The sequence below is a fragment of the Acinonyx jubatus genome, chromosome B4 (genome assembly GCF_027475565.1).
Source record: "Acinonyx jubatus isolate Ajub_Pintada_27869175 chromosome B4, VMU_Ajub_asm_v1.0, whole genome shotgun sequence".
In the NCBI taxonomy this organism is placed as follows: domain Eukaryota; kingdom Metazoa; phylum Chordata; class Mammalia; order Carnivora; family Felidae; genus Acinonyx; species Acinonyx jubatus.
The window spans coordinates 109,741,394-109,762,425 of NC_069387.1; the positions used below are offsets into that span (position 1 = coordinate 109,741,394).

Below are 21,032 nucleotides of genomic sequence, written 5' to 3' on the forward strand. Positions count from 1 at the left end.
CAATACCGAAGTGCGTTTGTGGCAGCAGGAAGCAAGCACGTCTGATGGGCATTGAGAGTCTAAGGAACTGTGCTTGTGTCTCGTCGGTCACGGTTATCTGTGTGACCTCTCTGGTTTCTACCAAGTAAGGAGGTGTATCAGTGTTCCTCAGCCATTTTTTTTTTTTTTTTTTTTTACTCAAGCACCCTTCAGTTAAAAATATAATCTATCGAAATTCCTTAGGAATTAAAAAATATATATTATTTGTGTCATATATGATAAATGATTTTAAAAGCATGTAAAATTTTCAGATCGATTTGTCTTGAAAGATTACTGTATAAATTCCTATTCCTTTTCTTTTAATATTGCTTTTATAAACATTATGGATTAGTCACTATATATTTAAGTATATGTTTTGACTTTAGAAAATGCTTAGTTTTTAACTTCCTGAATTCTATTGTATGAGAAAAAGCATAGTTTATTGATGAACCAACTAAAAATAATGTTATATTGTGTTTTATTTGGGAGTGAGTAGACACTGAAACATATAGTAAAATTCAACTACTCATTATGCATCACATCTTAACCAAAAATTGCTTTTGTATCTATGCTGAGAATTCTTACATTTTGCTTTAAAAAAGAGCGTTTATTTTTGTGATTTTTGTCTTTGTTTCTAAATGATGGGATAAAAGAAAATACTTCAGGCTGCTATTTACAAGCACTCACCCACAAATAACACGCTGAGAGCTTAGAAGGTCTTTATACTAACTAACAAATTATAACTCAGATTGGATAAGATGGTATTATATTTTCCCTTTCAACAATGGTTTTTAAAGTACTAGAGGTATATTGATGTGCCTCTAAAAAGTTCGATCAGACTAGCGATTTATTCATTGTTGGCCGTCTTGAAGAAAAATTTCAGAATTATCATTTTAATACTTCTTCTTAGTATGTATCGGTATCAATTATACCTTGCAAATAGTAGAAACCTATTCACAAAAACTCAAGCAGAAAGAGAATTGACTGGAGTGTTCTGGGGTGACTCAAACATCAAAGGAGGCTCAAGGTGCAGGTGTGAGAAAGAGCAAAAATGTGTAAATCTCTTCAATTTTGTGAGCTGTAGCTACTTAATAGTCCTATCAAAGTGTCATGACAGAGATGAATTACCTTCTGCCATTCTCTCCTGTCCTTGGTCACTCAGGTAAGATTCAAAGTCCAGGGTAAAGGGAATTGGATTGGCCTGTTCTGGATCACATGCTCACTGCTTGGCTCTAGGAGAGTGAGGCACCTTGATTGACAGTCCCAGTTAAATTGTACCCACTGGGGTAAAGGTACTGATGCTCTTCCATGATAACTTATGGTGCTATCCTCAGAAGGTGCTGTGTGAACATGGACCACATATGTTAACATGTATGTCTTTCTGTCTCTAATCAGTGGTCCTCTACAGGTATTAAGTTATATAACAAATGATTAAGAATACAAATTATTTGAAGCTGAAGAACAAGTAAAACATTCAACTAGTAGTATTGATCTGGATAGTAAACCGACAGAATGAGTCATGAGAATATCCATCTGATCTCCACTGGCTGCCATGAATGTTCATTTAGGAAACTCTTGGAGGCTCTAAGATGCTTCCAATTAAAGCAAAACATCTGGACAATTATTTTACTTATCAATTTAAAAACACTCCTCTTCTCCCACACATAGCAGACATTTGCCATTTTAGGCTTCTTGGCATCCAATGAGCTCCTCCATGGCAACAGCATCCCAGCTTTTCATTTGATTCAAGAAAAAACAACTTTATCCCTAGCTCTAGGGATGGGCCCCGATTGACTGAAACCCAGTGAATTCTCCTGACTTCCAGGATCAGGTTCCACAAACCAGCCTGGCCTAAACACAAATGAGGACACACTTTTTTGAGATTTCTAAAAAGAAAAGATTGTTGTGTTTTGTTTTCTCTTTTTCCTCAGAATTTACCTGGAGAGACATTTTCTCTGAATGGCACACAATGCTGATGCGAGGCTTGATATTGCTGTAGCCATTTGGCTACATCTCTTAATGAGAGATATTAAGTCTGAAGTCAAGGTTGATACAAGCAGGAGAATAAATAAAAAAAAAAAATCACAGAGAAACAGATTTGGAGCCCACAGGTTCAAGCTGCACCTGAAGCTGTCACTACCTGTGGGCTTACATGAACACAAATCTATTTGATTATTTATGCTAGGTTGAGTTGGAGTTACTGTTGCTACATACGAAATAATCTTAATTGCTACATTGCCAGAAAACCTCTGAGAGCCCCAGAGTCTATGAACTGTTGGTTGCAAAATGCTGGATTACATGATATCTAAGGTCATCTCCAATAATAAAAATTTTGTCCTATTACTGGTAATAGGTAGTGTTACTGAAGGCAAGCTGTAGAAGTGTGAAATGACGTAGGCATTCTGCAATGGATCTCAGCCTTGTTGCTGAAGTACATTTACTATCTAATTAGCTATTTTTAATTCAGAAAGAGGAACTTTCTTGATTTATTTTTCTTTTTGTGTTCTGTGTGGTTGAATATTTGTGGCTCTTAAACTCCAGTTCTCTTTTTACATATCATCTTCTGCACAGTTTCAAATTTTATTAATAATCTCAACTTTTGTCTTTTGTTGAGAAACAGGAAATTTGAAGGCATATTCGGTATTTGATCAACACATGTTTAATTAAAGTGATGATTTTATCAATGGCCTGTGCCAAAACTAGTGGTTCTCAAACTTGGTCACACATTAGAATCACCTGGGTAGTTTTGAAATAGTGGTTCTTAAAAGTTCAGCATACACCAGATTATCTAGTAGGCTTGTTAAAAACACAGATGTCGTGGGCCCATCTCAAGTTTCTTATTCAGTAATTCTAGGGTGAGGCCACAAAGTTTGCATTTCTAACTAGTTCCCAGGTAATACCGATGCTGCTCGTCTGGGAACCACTGCTCTAAAACACGTTCAGCCTATACTATTTACGTCAGAATCTCCATGGTGGGGTGATTTCTGACACTCGCCAGATGATGCTGATGGAGAACCAGGTTGAGGACCAGTGTTCTCAACAGAGGAAGGTGGCTGGCTTTTATCTCCCGATTAGGTACTTACAGAGGCCCTTTTACTATCCCAATAAAAAATTCTTTGAAATACCTCAAATGAACTCTTTGCCCCCCATCTCCCTAGGAAAAATTAATAAACTTAAATAAAAAAAAAATTACTGAAGTTAACTACTCAGAAGACTCACAGGCCACGTATCAACCGTCTTGCTCCAAGGAGAACTATAGATCAACACAAAAGAATTTCTGCAATGATTTTAGCAGAGTCCAACCGAGAAAACAGAAGTTGTCATGTATGAGATTAGTAACTGCTGGAGGCACAGAAGGAGGAGGTGGTATTTATCAGAGCTCGGTGGCCTGGGATCCCAGAGGGAAGCTGGAACCAGGGTGGCGTCTTTCACTTGCCGCTGCAGTTAAGGAGGAGACAGAATTCCCGCTAGAAATGATCCCCAAGGCAGAGAAGGGGAAATACCGCCCCTTCTCTCTTCTTTCTGCATCTCTGATAAGCCTTTCTCATTGCTTACATATAATAGGATGGCGGTTGACAAAGGGGTCTGGGAAAAAACAGCCTGTTGGTCAGACCTTCTGCATACAGAGCAGAGCAGAAGAGGGGGAAGCTTAGGAATGAACGTGAGGGCAAAGGTGCCAAGGACCAACACTGCTCTTATTTCTGGGACAATTCAGTCTCTTATTGATAAAATTCGTTGAAGGAACATCCATACATGTCACTTTATTTCTAATAACATTTGGAATCTTTCGCTACTTATATTGGAATTTTAATCCAGCCTTAAAAATGTGTGTTTATGTATGTGATATGTGTATTTGTTGTATGTGTGTACAGTCTCCTTTAGCCAAAGGGCAAACTATTCTAAACACTATAGCCTCCTTTTAAAGTAAACACAAAAAGATTCTCCTAGTGTCTGGAATGGTGGCTTTTCTAAACTCTCCCTTTTTCATAGAAAGTAAGGAGTTGACTAGGACTGGGATGATCCCTACCACGGGCTCTAAGATATTGGTATTCTCTTTGACTTTTTTTGTTTTCTAAACCACAGAATGACCCCATATGCTTCCTTGACTATTAGGGTTAAACTCTCAAACTTCCCATGAACAGGACCCTTACTTCAGTTTTTGATGCACTAAACCCCCGCTTTACATAAGAAAGAGTGTTGAGTATACTAAAATCCAGTTAAAGAAGATTTCTTGAATTCTACCGCAAACAAAAAGCCATTCTGAGTTGGCTTGAATCTATCATCTGAATGGTATACAGGGTTAAATTTTCCAATTAATCTGCCTTTCTGCACTCTCTCCATAAACTCATCAGCAGATCTTTCTGTCCAGATTGGTTATTTGTCTGAAACTGTTTTCTCCATGAATGCCTATCATGTTTTTCAGCGTCCAGAATATCAGCCATAATGTTATAATATGATAGACAATATATATAAATATATAATGTTATTAACTATCATTAAGCATTGACTCTTCATCAAATTCTAGCCCTTCTGAGAGGATCAGTTTTAGGACCTCTCCTAACTGTTCCACATTAAGGAATTAATAACTTTATTAGCTTTAGTCCAGACCAAGAGCAGGTGACCGATCTCATCTGGGGCCTGTTAGCTAATTAGCAGGTATAGATTATATATGCCTTGTAAAAATACTGTTCTTTGGCTCACTCAACTCCATTCTGACCTTTGGGTCATGCCTTATTGAAGAAAAGGGGCTGGAAAGTCAAAGCCTGCATTTCTCAGCTTCCCTCACAGCTGAGATTTTCCCAGATCTCCGCTTGAAATTCGGAAGTCAGAAGTCAGGTGGCTGTGCTTCTCTTGTTGATTTGGGCAGACTTCGACACAGAGAATTCGGTTCTTTGCAGCAAGGCTGTTTCTAACTTCTTGGGTGTTGAGAGGTGGGACACAGAGCATCCCTTTTGCTGATGTGGATTGCAGCTAGGGGGGTGTGCTCCGGAACGAACGATCACATTTCCCCTATTTTCTGATCTTCTGATGGCAGAAACAGCAGCTCCCATATAAGCTCATCGTTATATCTGGGAATCACTCTGGACGCGAAGACTAGATCTTGCTCTTCCAGCTCTGTGTGTACCTGTTCCTCTGTATCCGCCACTTTTCTGACAGATGAGCTGACGTGGTTCTGTATCTTCACTAGACCTTAAAATGCTACAAAACGCTAAGTAATGCAAATGGCAGTATTGCCCCTGAGTTTAGAAACAGACTTCACACTTACAAAAAATTCTATCCTAAGAGGAGTCAGGGAAGTACAGTAGATTGAAAGATTCTGGCCTGCTAAATTTGCTCATGGGTTTGGTTTACGTTATTTTAAAATTTTAATGTTAGTTGTTTATTTTTACCAATGTTACATACATAAATAGAATTTTAAAAGTCAAAATTTTTGTTTTTACTAGACTTATAACACAAACAGCAGTTACCTGTGTCTACTTCTCTGAGCCCCATATTCCCTTCTCACAGATGTTTTAGCAATGTCTTCTGGTGTCTACTTTTCATCTTTAAATAGCATCTCTATGTTGTTATTTCTTGAGTTTTTCCATTTTATTTATTATCTTCTGACTTCCTTCTATGAAAGATGAAAGCTTACCTCTTCTCCATTTGTCCCTTACCAATGAACACCTTCACACATTTCCTTTCTCCTTTGCTTTTACAGATATCATTTTTTTTTAGTAGGAAAAGTCTTTTCTGTTTACATTGTTATGACTATGTCAACATTATTTACAACCGAACCAAGTACCAAATAAGGCTCACATTTCCTTTCTAGCACATTAAAAAATTTTTTTCCTCTAAGGTAATAATTACTTTTTTTAAAAATTGAAGTGTAGTTGACACACAATGTTACATTAGTTTATACTGTTTCATGAATAATATATTCTTGTCTCATGTCACATTTTCAGGCAATCTTTACATTTAATGTATATATAGTACTTAAGGGTCAGACTATATCACAATTTACTTAACCATTCCCTTATGCAAGCTGCTGATATTTTTGTTGTTAACACATAATGCCAATGGACAGCTTTACATACATCTATGGCCAAATTTCTGACGACATCCTTAGGACAAATTCTGAAAAGGAGAATTATAAAATCAATGAATTTTAAGGCCCGTGGTACATATTGACAGGCTCAATATTATTATTTAATAAAGAACTTTATAATTATCTTCATTTGGGGGTATAGAAAACTTTTCCAAAATTAGTCCCATTTCTGTTTACTTTTCTTTCCTTAACAGAACTATTGCTGAATGTGAATATACCCATACCTGGCATTGTGAGATCTTGGGACTGAGAAAGCTGAGACGGCAGGAGGAGCTCGGAAGGAGTCACTCTCTGCAAAAAGGAGTAATATGTTACTCAGTAATTCTGGGTAGAGTACTCTCTGCTAAGTAAGTACTGTGAAGTCATAGCCAGGATTCCTAGCTGCTCAGCGTTTACCGAAACCATCTCTTAGTTTGGTAAAGCACACTGAAAAGGCAGAAAAGAGTATTATGTAAAATCATACTTTGAGTAAAACCCAGTGTTTTGGACTGAACTGTGTCTCTCCTCGCTGCCAAATTCATATGTTAAAACCCTGACACGGACTTTGACTAGATTTGGAGCTGGGGTATTTAAGGTTATATGAGGTCATAAGGGTGGGGCCTACTCTGATAGGATTGGTGGTCGTGTAAGAGGAGGAAGAGCCGCCAGCTAGTCCCTCTCTCTTCATGCCTACACAAAGGAAAGGACATGTGGGGACACAGCCAGGGAATGGGTGGCCATTGGCAAACTGGGAAAGGTGGTCTCACCAGAAATGAGCCCTGTCACACCTTGATGTTAGATCTCTAGCCTGCAGAACTGGGAGAAAATACATTTCTGATGTGTAAACCACCATCTGTGGTATTTTGTTATGGTAGCCTGAGTTGACTAACATGCTCAGAAACTTGAAAATTTGTATTGAGAAAAAAAAAATTGTCTCTTGAGGCCAGGGAAACAAAAGCAAAAATAAACTATTAGGACTACATCGAAATAAAAAGCTTCTGCACAGTGAAGGAAACAATCAACAAAACTAAAAGGTAACCTAAAGAATGGAAGAAGATATTTGCAAATGACATATCTAATAAAGGGTTAATATCCAAAATATATAAAGAATTTATATAAAATATATAAAATTTATATATAAATATATATATATAAGTATGTATATATTAATATATAAAGAATTTACACAACTCAGCAACTCAACAATGTGAACAATGATAGGGATTTATTCACCTTTGTAATACAAATGGGCTACAATGTATCTTGTTATGGCTCCTTTTTCATTATTTTTATAATACAAATCTTTTAAATTTGAAGACTCAGTTCTTCATTTCAGTCAGTAAAATTTTTTTCTATTATATATTCAACTTTGATTTTGCTCTTTTGATTCAGGGCTCTTCAATAATACTGATGTAGTCATTTATTGAATTTCTATTCTCTGGACTTTATTCCTATCACCTTTAAATTTTTTTCTTTTCATTTTCCAAAAAGCCTTCTAAATTTTGACTTTCAAGTCATTAATTCAATATCTTTTTTGTCTCAGTTTTGTTAATGATTAAGTTTTATTACAGCCTTCTATTTTAGTTCAGTCTTTTCATTTCTAGTATTATTTAAATATTACCTTATTCCAATTCTGTTTTTATCACCCCTTTTGAATTTTAATCCTAATTCAAAGTTTTTTAATCTTCTGTTATCCTATCAAAAACACCCAGAAGTTTTTTTTTTCTTTCATTGTGACGAGAATTTCCCTTGTGCTAAAGAATGTCATATGCCCTCATGTTTGTTTGTTTGTTTCCTGCTTACTCATCCTGTTACAAGGTGTTTGCCAATAGATAGGGCCTTTGGGTGGCTTCTTATCTGATTATGGCTTATTGGTTGTCAGTATAGCTGACTTTTTAGATTTCCATTTGGGGGCAAATTAATGTTCACAAGTCCTAGACGATTTAAGTGCTGCAGGTTGACTGGATTGAGATGGATTCTATCTATTGTTTGATACGTGTTATTTGGATCCAGGGAGTAAAAGCAAAACTAGAAACCCCATATTTGACTAACAAGATTGTTCTTATTTTCATTTCCGTCCGTAGTACATTACTTGTTGAAGCTGTTTCCAAGCATGCAGTATATCGCAGTATATCTATTGTCACCACGAGCTCCTCCTGCTACACACACACACACACACACACACACACACGTGTCTCATTCTGCAAAGAGAGGCAGGTAACGATGAGGGCCGGGTTGGGGTATAGCACACTCACTCCTTTCAAAGGTTATCTGAGTCCTGAATAGCATCTATTGCCTGGCATTCTGGCAAGTACTGATCCTCAGTCTTTGATCTGCATGATACACAGTGAAAGAAAGCTCATCCTATATTCTTTATGTTGTCAACTTTCTCTATTTAAAGTGGTTGCTGATTATGATTTACAATTCATCTCCCTAGTTCCTTCAGTTAATGGAATTTTCTGTTTCTTGCAGTAGGATGACTGTCAGTTATAGTTTTTGTTGTCATCAATTTTTGTCTTTCTTTTGCCTTCACAGGTATTTTAGCAAGCCATTGGGACAGTCTGCAGCCTGGACTGCTAGTCAAGTGTCAGTTTTTCACTGGATTTCTTTTTTTTTATTTAAAAAAATTTTTTTTTTCAACGTTTATTTATTTTTGGGACAGAGAGAGACAGAGCATGAACGGGGGAGGGGCAGAGAGAGAGGGAGACACAGAATCGGAAACAGCCTCCAGGCTCTGAGCCATCAGCCCAGAGCCCGACGCGGGGCTCAAACTCACGGACCGCGAGATCGTGACCCGGCTGAAGTCGGACGCTTAACCGACTGCGCCACCCAGGCGCCCCATCACTGGATTTCGATTTTAAACATTGGTAGACAAGTTGTGTCCTGGTACCCCTTAATTTCCAATTTGAATATCATCCCGATAAACTGAGTATATATCTTCCCGCCTTAGCAAACAGGGATACTAGCATCCTCCTCTATTCTGGTGACATAGTTTTATTCTTATTCAGCAATAAGAATAAGAACTAACTGAAATGATGTTAACTATTGTCAGAAAATGCAATTTCAAATCAACTGTGCCAAAATTAGAATCATGATTTTGATAGCTATTCTCCAGGATTCAGGTCGACAAGACTAATCACCTGTTCAACAGGTCAGTTCTTAAAGTTATCAGAGGTATATTTTACAACGAATTCACTTTTCCTGGGCAAAAAGGGTTTAGTGTCATTCAAAATTGTATTTGGCAGGAGACAAGGTATTTAATAAATGTTTAGGTCAGCTATCAGCTTCTACCTAACTTGAAATTCTAGGCCTGTATTACTTCTACTGTGATACATGATGAGCAGTTGACTTTAGACAAGTATTCACCGAGATATTCAGTAGGATGAAATGTTACTTCTGTAAGAAAATTTTAGCTCTGTAGAGTTCCAGTAGGAAATGGAGTAGTCAGTGCTGTCCCCCAGACTACGAACAGTCCCCCAGTCTGCTGTCCCCCAGTGAGACTACGAACAGTTCTCTTTTTGACAAACTCCTCTGAATTTGTATGGCAGACTTGAACACGTGTAGAAGGAATATGCTTTATGGGAATATATTTGTTAATTATTGCCACATAACAAGCTACCTCAACAGTTAGTAGCTTTAAACAACAAGGATTTAACAAGCTCACAATTCCACAGGTTGGCAATTTGGGCTAGGCTCAGTTAGGCAGTTCCTTTGGTTTATAGAAAGATCGTTCATTTGTCTGCAGTCAGGTCACCTGGGAGTTGGCTGGCCTGAAATGACTCATTCACATGTCCAACAGATGGTTCACTGTACGGTTGGGCAATGGGAGGCACCTGGGTGCATCCAGCAGGCTAGAACAGGCTTCTTCACATGGAAGGGCAAAGAGTTCCAGGTAAGGAGGAGAAAGCATCAAGACCTCCTGAGGCCTGGACTAGGAGCTGGCAGAATGTTGCTTCTGTGGCATCCTGTTTTGGGCAAAGCAACAGATAGGGTGGAGAAACTAACCATAACCTCTTAATGAGAGCAGCGGCTAATTCCCGTTGCAAAAAGACAGGTATACAGAGAGGAGTGGAGACTGGGGCTAGTTTGCAAGCTATCAGAGAATTACATCTAATATGGAGGCAGCTTGAAAATCAGTAAGTATATTTGTTTCCTATGACTGCTGTAACAAATTACACAAACCTAAATACAACCCACACTCACTTTTTTACAGTTCTGAATGTCAGATATTTGAAGTCGGTTTCCCTGTTTGAATCAACATGTCAGCAGAGCTGTATTCTTTCTAGAGGCTCCAGGGGAGTCAGTCTTTTGCCTCTTTCATTTTGTGGTGGCTACTGGTGTTCCTTGGTTTGTGGCTCCAATCTCTGCTTCCATGGTTACATTACCTTCTCCTTTTTTTATGGTTAGATCTCCCTTTGCCTCCCTCTTTTAAGGATACATGTGATTATGTTTAGTTCATCTGGGTAATTCAGGATAATTTCTCCATCTCAAGATAAGACTTCATTTAAGTCTTAAGACAACTTAATTACATCTGCAAAGTCCTTTTTCCCCCTACCATATAAGGTAACATTTATAAATTTCACAGCTCAGGATGTGGATATCTTTTGGAGAACCACAGTAAGGGATGCACCTGTGAAATAGTGTCCAGTTATCTAGTATCACATATTTTTTTCCTTGGTCAAAAATAAACCCAAGTGGCAAGTAAATCTGACCTGATTCACCTAAAATTATACAAGAAAACATTATCTTTGTCACTGCAAATTAGGCACCAATAGGATACGGATCTTCTTTCAATCTAAGGCAGAGAATACTTATAGTCCACACATTCAATATTCCTCTATTCTCCAACTTTATGGAATACATGAAGAGCCAGACACTGTTATGCTAGGTTCTGGAAATCCACCGGTGAACAAGAGTTTACATTTTAAATTGCCTTGTCCAATATGGTAGCCACTAGCCACATGAAGCTACTGAACACCTGAAATGTGTTCATTTGATATGCAATATGTTGCCAGTGTAAAATATATGCAAGATAGGGGAGCCTGGGTGGCTCAGTTGCTTAAACATCTGACTCTTCATTTCAGCTCAGGTCATGATCTCATGGTTCAGTTTGTGAGACTGAGCCCCACATCAGGTTCCATGCTGACAGTGTGGAGCCTACTTGGGATTCTCTCTCTCCTTCTCTCTCTGCCTCTCTCTCTCAAAATGAATAAATAAACTTAAACAAATAAAAAATAAATATACACAAGATTTTGAATACTCAACAGGATAAAAGGAATATAAAATATCTCAGTTTTTATATTGTTTTCATATTGATATGGTGGTATTTTAGATATATCAATCAAGTTAAATACAATTTATAAAGTTAGCTGGGTTTCTTTTCACATTAAAAAAACCTTTTTTTCATGTTTATTTAGTTTTGAGACAGAGAGAGAGCATGAGCAGGGGAGGGCCAGAGAGAGAGAGAGAGAGAGAGAGAGGGAGACACAGAAGCTGAAAGAGGCTCCAGGCTCCGAGCTATCAGCACAGAGCCCAATGTGGGGCTTGAACCCACGAACTGTTAGCTCATGACCTGAGCCGAAGTCGGACACTTAACTGACTGAGCCACCTAGGCACCCCTCTTTTCACATTTTTTAATGAGGCAACTGGAAAGTTTAAAATTACATATGTGGCTTGATTTACATCATATTTCTATTAGACAACACAGTTCTAGAAGTCGGGAAAATAGAATAAATGAAGTATTAATAATGTTTAAAAATAAAATCTAGTGATAGAGAATATACTAGTAGGCTTCTCTAGATTGGGTGCTCAAGGAGGGACTCACGTGACTTTTGAGCTGGGACCTGATTTATATTAAACCATTAGTTACATAAAGATTTTTGGAAACTTGTTCAAGGTAGAGTTAAGAGAAAAAATATTTTCTTGGTTGAAAGGTTTTTTTCAAGTGTAAAACCCTAGTGTGGGGAGCAAATTTGGTTGGTCAGACCAAAGAAATCCAGTGAGCACGGAGGAAAACAGAGTAGGAGAACATTGGAAAGAGTAAACCAACCCATTTTAAGGTCAACAGAAAGCTCAAACTCAAAATTTGTCCCATTCAACTTCCTTTGAACTCTCAAATTAGATCATTAATATTTGAGCGAGAAAAGGGCACTATTACTAATGTAGCTGTGTGAACTCCATAAGCCATTCGCTTCTTTGCCTCAGTTTTCCTATCTGTAAAATGGAGTGGCAATAATTGTACTGACCTCATAGAGTTTTTGTAAAGATTAAATGAGATCATGCATATGCACACATTTAAGTGATTTGTGTTGGCTACGACTAGTGTCGATTCCATATCAAGTTAGATCATTAGAGAGGTAGGTATATATTACTTGAATAACTTACAGAAATGCCCTTTTTGGAATATAATTAAATGTGCTATCAGTTTCATCAATGGTTGCTCTGAGAATGGGTCAAATGCATGATATCTTTGCTTTTCTATTAAATTATCTCTGCCCACCAGGTTGTTAAACATTCCTTATAGAAGATTCTGTGTCACAAATTTCTTCTGAGAGTTCAGTACAAAAAAAAGTCTCCTGCTGGATTAGTATATACCATTTTATTAGAAGAGAAGCAAAAAAGAGGCCTAAAAATGTAAAAAAGAGGTAAAAAAAAAAGAAGAAAAAGCCCTCATTATTATCTTTCTTTTAAATTGTATTAGCTGATAGGACTCTCAGTTAAATTTCTACTTGGTTTTGGGTTAGTGTAAGTTTATGGGATTTATAATATAATTACTTTCCATAGGCCATATGTATTGTTACAGGCCTTCTTTCATTATTTTAAAAGCTTATGACGTGAGTATTTTATTATATAGTACTTAAATCATTTTAAAAATAGTTTAAGCATAAATTAAATAAAATATATAAAGCATTGGTTCTATGAGAAAATACATTTCCAAGCTTCACAGAACCGAGTCATAAAAGAATTTTTGGAACATAGCCTTTTAGAAGTTCAGGAATTCCTCATATATTTGGGGTGGGGGGTATTCTAAAATATCTTACTAAATGCTCTCTTTAGATGATGTGTTTCCTAAAAAGAGGAACAGATTTAAGACCTTATTGATTGGATGATACATGTTAAGCTTCAAAACAAGGGAACTTTGGAATTAATTTTTATATAAAAACATTGTTTGTTGAAGATAAAAAGAAGCCATATGACATTTTTTTTAAATCTAAGGGCACCTTTCTCAGAATTCATTCATTCATTCATTCATTCAGTCAGTCAGTCAGTAGGTGCCTGTTAAAGGCCTATTTGGTGTTAGAGCTCTAAATACAGAGATAAACTGAAGTGTCTGTGAGATGAGGCAGGAGTTTTCTGGAGTCAGCTAATGGAGGGCTTTGTAAGAGAAGCATGGTGTGGAGTTAAAATTTCATCCTGAAGACAATGGGAAACCACTGAGACATTTTAGGCACAGAAATGACATGATCAGATTTGGTTTGTAGAATGGACTTTGACAGCTGTTTAAGAGATGAATGCATGGTGGGGATGGGGAAACAGGGGCAGGTGAACGGGTAGGATTGCACATAGACCAAATAAGGAGTTTTTTCGTAAGAACTAGGAGAAACATTTTGAGAGTGTCAGTGAGCACAGGAAACAGGGGCCACAAACAAGAAACATTTAGAAAGAATTGAGAGAGAATTTGGCAGAATTGTCTGGAATGACTAAAGCTTCCGACTTGGGCAATGGAGCGGATAATACTGGTATTCACGGGGACAAGGAGTGAGTGATGCGAAGCCTGGTGGGATTTGATACAATACAGCTGGTTTGGGACCTGTTGAAACCGTAATGCCTGTAGGACAGCTGAGTTGTTTGTGGACTTAGTGATCAGGCATGGAGACAGAGATTTGGGAGATATTAAATCATTGACAGTAATTGAGGGCATAGGTATAGATAAGATTTGCTAAAAGAGTATGCCCACAGAAAAGGTTGTTGACAATGGGACCTTGAGGATTAATAGCATTTAGGAGGGAGAATGGAAGGGAGGGAGCTAATCTAACATGTGAATGAGTCAACAGGGAAAATCCAGAGAATGTGGCCTTTGGAGGGGAGAATTTTAAGGCAGGAGTAGTTTATAATGTCAAATGCTAGAGAGAGGTCAAGTAAGATAAATAGAAAGAATACTTTGGAATCTGAAATTAGAATATGGCATCAGAACGAGTTGAGCAAAACAGAGGTGGTGAAAACAGAGTCGGTATGAAAAATGAATGAGGGATGAACAACAGGGAGACCATGAGTTTAGACTTTGGGTTCTGAGAGGGAGAAAGGAGAGCTCTGGTTAGTTGTGGGGGGACACAGGGAGGAGGCAGAATTGTTTTATTACTGGAACTGGGGACTACAACTTTCTGTTGAGTAAACCCACAAGTGAAGAGTGGATATTTGGTGGCAGAAAGTCCCTGATGTGGGACAGGGAACCGGGTCCAGACCAGTACCTTTCCATTTTAATTCTGTTGAAACGTTATATAGCTCCACAATAATAGGGTAACTTACGTGTGTCCTTCATCAATTAATAATCTTCATTTATAGCCAATGGGAATTTCAAGAAATGATTAATTTTCATTATACTTTCAAAAAGAATAATATCTATCGTCATGGCCCTCATAAAAGTCTTTGGAGTTCCATTTTTTTCTCTACTCATTCTTCAGATTTTATGACACACTAGGATTTGTTCTCCATTAATTCAACCAAAATTATGCGTAGCGTCAGGGATATGATGGTGAGTGAAATGCAGTACCTGCTTTTGAGACACACAGGGCTTCTAGTTGGATCTGGGTACCTACCTAGGTACTTGTGATTACTGCTGGTGATAGCAACGTGATGGTAACATGCTGGTGATAATGATGTGGTCCTTAGTCCATTTGTCTGTTTAGTATGATTGTGGCAAAATAAAGTGTCAAATTCTCTTTTGCGTGTTCTTTTATTAGAAGTTCTAGGAAATAGTCCTGTAGAATTGTTCATATGCAAATGAAGTAGTACTATTAAAACACAAAACAATTCTTCACAAGAAAGTGCTTTTAAGGACGTCAGTTTCTTTTTGTCCTTTTTCACTGTTAATTGAGTGTCTTGAGGATAAGGATCTTGTCTGGTACTTTACTTTCAAGATATGCTATATTGGGATATGCACAGTATTTAGGACTCAGAATACCTGGGGTCAATTAGTAATCAGCCGTGTAACTTACCAGCTGAGAGACCTTGAGGACATCATTTAATTAGCATCCAGAAAATGAAGATAACACCTGTCTTGCCTACCTCTTAGGGTTTAAAGAAAAAAAAAATGTTTTTCTTTAAACAGTCCAACGCATGAGAGGGTTCTTTATAACTTAAAAGGGCTGTGTAGTTGGTTTGGGAGGGTCCCAGAATCCTAACGTCCTATAGTTCTGCTGATGCCTAAAGTTTTTCATGTAGGGCAGATAATAACTTCTCTGTTTTGCCTCCACAGATTGGAGTTGGGTTCTGTCCTTTGTAATGGAAAAAGTCCTGACTTACCACCTGAGGCTTGGTCTGAATCAGATGAAGGTGGCAACATGGCTCAATAAAACTAACACATATAGAACATCTTCTGGGGAGTGAGCACAGAGCCAGGAACTTCCCCAAATACTCTCGCAGGGTGCAAGGGTGGCAGTGCGGTGTGGACTGACTGGACACTGGGAGGCCAACCGTGGAAGCTGAAGGCAAAATTGTAATGATGCCCTGCCTGGTTGTGCTCAAATTAAACCTCTGACTGGTTACGTTCTAGATCTGCTGCCCCTGGTGGGAACACAAGTGTGTTCTTGTCGAGAGAAAGAAATGGCTCTTCCATTATCAAGAGTCAAGATTATTATTTAAGGAAAGAGATATGCGGATCAAATTGCAGAAGCTGGGAATTCTAGTTGGTTTGGGGGAGCAGAATAGACTTTGGAGGGAAATGAAATCAGGCTTCCCTGTGGTAAATTAGCAGTTACAGTCTTGTACATGGGAAGCTGAAAAGGAATCATCCACCAGGGCCGGATCTCTTAAGAAACTAAATACCCTGGCTACCCAGGGTACTCTTTCAGACGGCATTAATGATTGACAGTACCTGTGGAATGATCCATGTTGTATGTACATCATTCTGTAATTAAAGTTTTCTTTTGCCCTCTCTTGACTTCTGTGACTTGACACATATTGCTTACCTTGTACACATAATACTAGCAGCTTCTGTATTTTGAAAGGGCTTGGATTCTAGATATGAAGTCATTGGTCATTAACTTTTTGTTAAGCACCTGCCAAAACATAACCACGTAGATGCTTAATGAGTAACAGCATTTGCCCTGAGCTTATTGATCCCATGGAAAGGTTTTGGCACTCATACCTATCAAGTCATATGTACTTTAATCAACATATCCTTACCAATTGTGTCTCCTACTTTTGGACAGCGTCACCTCTTTCCATATCACTACAGTAAAAAAATACAATTGCGCTTACAAAGAAATGCAATTTCTCCCACGAAAACTAGTTTCTATGGAATTACATGATCAAGCATGAATACGTTAGGACTTGCGGCCTATCTCCTTTCAGGAGACAGGCCTGATGTTTTTATGCCTTGCCTAGTTCCACGGCTCATGTAAATAATACTTACCAAGCAGCTAGAGCCCTTAGCTGGCTGCATGCTTAATCCTACTGAGGGCTCAAATCAGGTTCACCCCTGCAAGTGTTGGCAAATGTCCAGCAGAGAGTGAGGTTGTTTTGATCATCTTATCTCATGTGAGGAAGCACAGCAGGAATGGGTAAGAAGAGCAAAGACTTTGGAATCCTACAGAGCAGGATCCAGACACAAAGCTCTCCTTTATCCTAACTTCGAACCTGGGCAAGTCGCTTCAACCCTTTAAGCCTCAATTTCTTCATCTGTAAAATGAAGGTTGGTTGAACCACCTCATTGTTCTAGGATTAAATGAGTTAATAGAGGTATAAATAGCTTAACAGAGTGCCTTCTATGGGGTAATCACAGATAACTACCACTGGCTATCATTTCTGGCCCACGGGTAGATCAAACAAAACTCATATGGCTTTCTCAGATTCTTGTCTCTAAATTAAATCAATGGTTCTAAGCTGGGGGGCAATGTTTGCCCTCCCACTCCTATTCACAAAGACATTTGGCCACGTCTGGAGACATTTTTGGTTGTCCCAACTCACAGCGGGGGTGGAGAGGGGTGGAGAGGCTGCTGCTGGCATCCAATGGGTAGAGGTAGTGGGATATATCGTTTGTAAACTTCGGGGATTGCATAGACAACCCTCCCATCCTTGTTCCCCCTTAGTGAGGAATTATCTGGTTCAAAATGTCAATAGTGCTGAGATAGAGAAACTCTGAAGTAAATGGAAAGGAATCCTTCCACAGATGAGTCACACATCAATCCTCATCAAAAAACCAGTGTATCAACAAATACTTGCCGCTCTTGTGTTCCAGGTATCATATCATCAGCTTTTTGCAGTTTATGCAGCATCTTCTCATATATTAATCTACTCATTCTGACAAAAGCCCTGAAAAAACAAGCTGGGCTGGCATGAACCACCCCCCTCACCCCCTTTCTCTGCTGCAGACGAAAAGTCAGGCTGAGAGGTTGACTTTCTTAGAAAAACACAGATGGTAATTAAACCCAGATGTTGAGTCCCAAATACAGTGTTTCTGCCATTCTCACATGCCCCGCATTGCATTTCTGCGGGGAATGCAGGAGACATTTTAGACATGGTTCCTCCCCCAAGATTTTTACTCAACTGTTAGGAGATTTACACCCATGAACACTTATGTATACATCCTGGGCTATAATAGATACACGTTCCACCTCCCGTCCCCATCCCTTCAGGGTTGAGAGTCCTGCCATGCAGCTCACCTGAAACCAGTGTTTTCTTTCTCCCAAATCTTAGAGGGCTGTTTTGCAACAAAAATGTAGTAACTTGTCTGAAAAACCAGGGTGCTACCCTTCTTTACAATCTGTACTTTCCTAGCATATGCCATCATGTTCCTTTTTCCCCACCAGCCCTCCTACATAGCCCAGATGGTGCCTGGCCCGCTCCTGCAAACTTCTGATTGTCTCTATTTCTTTTTCATGCTGGGCGGCTTCTGAGCTCTTCTAATGCGGAGCTGAGATTCACCGATACTCTGTCCAACTTAATGCCCAGATGTTAGAATATTCCAAAACGTAACCAGTTTTGATGTTAACTTTGTTCTTCTTGGCTCAGTGGCTATCAACATGTCAGCACCTGCAGATTATTTCATGAAGTTTTGGAAAGTCCTGATTTTTAACTCAGATTTTATGGAAGTTAAAGGAATTAATTTTAGAAAAAAATAAGACATGTGATGTCTTGCCGCGGCGTAGTGGCCTGATATCTCTAAAGAACAACGTACCTTCCTCTTTTTATAGGCTGCGTTTATGCTGTCAAATTAGTTTGAGATTATTTTTACCAAATAAGTAAAACTGATTCTAGCTGACACTCAGTCACAAAGAAGTTTTAATACCTAAGCTAGTAAAAAAGCAGCTCAAACATCAGGTAATACTCCTTAACCACAGAGGAAATAAACAACTCAGGATTAATTTAGTGCATATCTATTAGTATCTATTATCAAGAAGTTATCAAAAGACTCTTAGAAAAGTCTTTTCATGAGTTCTTTGAGGAGGATAATAAAATTTACCCTGGCATTTCTTATTCAAATACATGGAACCATTGCTAACACCAACATTAGCAAATACTCTATCAGTATACGATACTTCAACCAACGACGTAAAGTTCACAACTGCTTGTACCCCAAAGGGGACGTCTTTGTTTATTTGTTCCTATGTTTATTTTACTTTGGAAAACATACCTTAATGAAAAGCACTGAAAGTCCAGTGGTGCTTCACAGACAAATGACTTGGAACGATATAGACCCCCAAGCTGGCTTTTTTTTCCTGCCTAAGGACATGCCGGGAAGTGGAGTGTAAAACACAATCCTTCTTGATTTATTTTTACTTGGGTGGCTTTGGAAGTTACTCAAAACTTATGTGCTCCATAAAAGACAGAACCGAAAGTGTACAAGATGCAACTCAAGTGGAAACTGCCAACTAGAAATATTTTCCAGAGTCTGCTCCTGACCCTCGTGGTGGGCTAAGTCACCCTCAGAGTTGATCACACAGAGACATGCTAAGTCATGCCCACACAGGAAGGATGCACACGACACTCTTCTCTGAGTAGTCCTTTCTTATGTTCTTGCCTTGCTGGGAGCCCTTTTGTAGCTTCTGATTGCTTTAAAGACTTTAATCCCTAACATGTCATATGGTCCTACAGAGATCTTTTTAGATCTGGTCTCTGACTGGCTCTCCAGTTCAGCTGACATCACCAAAACAGGCAGGTGTGTGCAGGGAACTGTGCACAGTTGACTCATTTGCAGAGTGCCCACTCTGTCGCAGGCACAGGGCTTGGCACAGCTGGCCATCATCGTCAGAGCAGGAAGAGGGGAGCAGGGGATGGAGGGCACAGCATTGGGCAGGGCTGCGGAGACTGGTTCTGGAGGCCTTATATGTCAGTTGAAGGAACTCAAACCTCATTTTATCACCTTGGTGACAAAGGACTTGTTTTTGTTTTTGTTTTTATGACCTCTTTTTTAGGCATCATTGAATAAATGTTTATTAAGAATTTTCTGGAGCTCCTGGGTGGCTCAGTTGGTTAAGTGTCAACTCTTGATCTTGGCTCAGGTCATGATCTCACGGTTCGTGAGTTCGAGCCCTGCGTCGGGCTCTGCTGATGGTGTGGAAGCTGTTAGGGATTCTGTCTCTCCTTCTCTCTGCCCCTCATCTGTTTGTGCTCTCTCTCTCTCTCTCTCTCAAAAAAAAAAATTATCCAAGGCACGGTGCAGTGATACATACTCCATGATACAGTACAGAACAAGACATTTTGATTCCTTTCGTATGGAGCATGTGACCAGATGAAGGGCAAATAAATGGAAAAGCGACATGTTAAGAAAAACACAAACAAGAGGTCGAAATAAAAACCACCAAGAAAGGTTCCCACTTTTGATAAAGTACCAGGAAAGGCCTCACTGGGAAGGTGATACTTAAGTGGCTGCACAAGATGAGTGACCAACTCATCTTCAAAGAGAAGAAAGGTGAGCATTCCAGAAAGAGAGAATGGCAAAGGGACAGTTACATATGATTGCAGGAACAAGAGGGCAATGGGCTGGATTTCATAGGGTGAAGAGGAATACAGTATGAAATAAAGCACGAAACTGCAAAGACAAAAGCGAAAAGATGCAGGGAGTTGTAAACTCTGCTAAAGAGTTTGGATGTTGTTCTCATTTGCTCTTTGGGGGTAGGACACAGTGTTTGTAACATGGTTATGTGGCTTATCTGATATGTATGTGTTACAAATATGATATATATATTTCTTTGGGTACAACCGTAAAATATCTAAAATAAACTGAGAATGATTATAATGAATCTTTCTGTGGAAGTGAGTCTAAATGTGTATAATTTTTAAAGGAGCCATTTTATCTTCCAGCTTAATGGGGAAAAAAAAGGAAAAATAAATACCATTTTCATCGGTATTCTAGGATCAACTTATTAACATCTTAATATTCCAGCTAATCATTGGTAGCTGAGACTATGAAAGGGGTTTGACTTCCAGAGAGAATTTCTGAAGTTTTGGTTAAGCAATCTGAAATTCATATCGCTTTCCTTTAAGCTACCCATCAATTTTATCCTTCAGTGTATGTCACACTCAACAGAGAAAACAATTCCGTAGAGCTGTATCCAAAGTCAGGGAGGCTGAGATCATTTACAGCCCAGCCTCTTAGATAAAGTTTCATTCTCTTTGGTGCAGGAAGATGTTAGGTCTCATGATGCAGCCTGGACCATTGAGATTTTGACCGCAACAGGGTTCTAAATACACGTTATGAGTAGACTCTAGATGTTAAAGAGTGACT

General features: G+C 38.7%; 1 long non-coding RNA gene across 1 annotated transcript in view; it reads left to right on the forward strand.

Moving 5' to 3' along the window:
* Nucleotides 1–18,124, forward strand: part of LOC113602886 (uncharacterized) — a 42,453-nt gene extending 24,329 nt beyond the window's left edge. The window contains exon 3 of the long non-coding RNA XR_003424417.2: nt 15,561–18,124. This is a non-coding gene — a long non-coding RNA (uncharacterized LOC113602886). The remainder of the gene's footprint in view (nt 1–15,560) is intronic.
* Nucleotides 18,125–21,032: the final 2,908 nt, after the last annotated feature.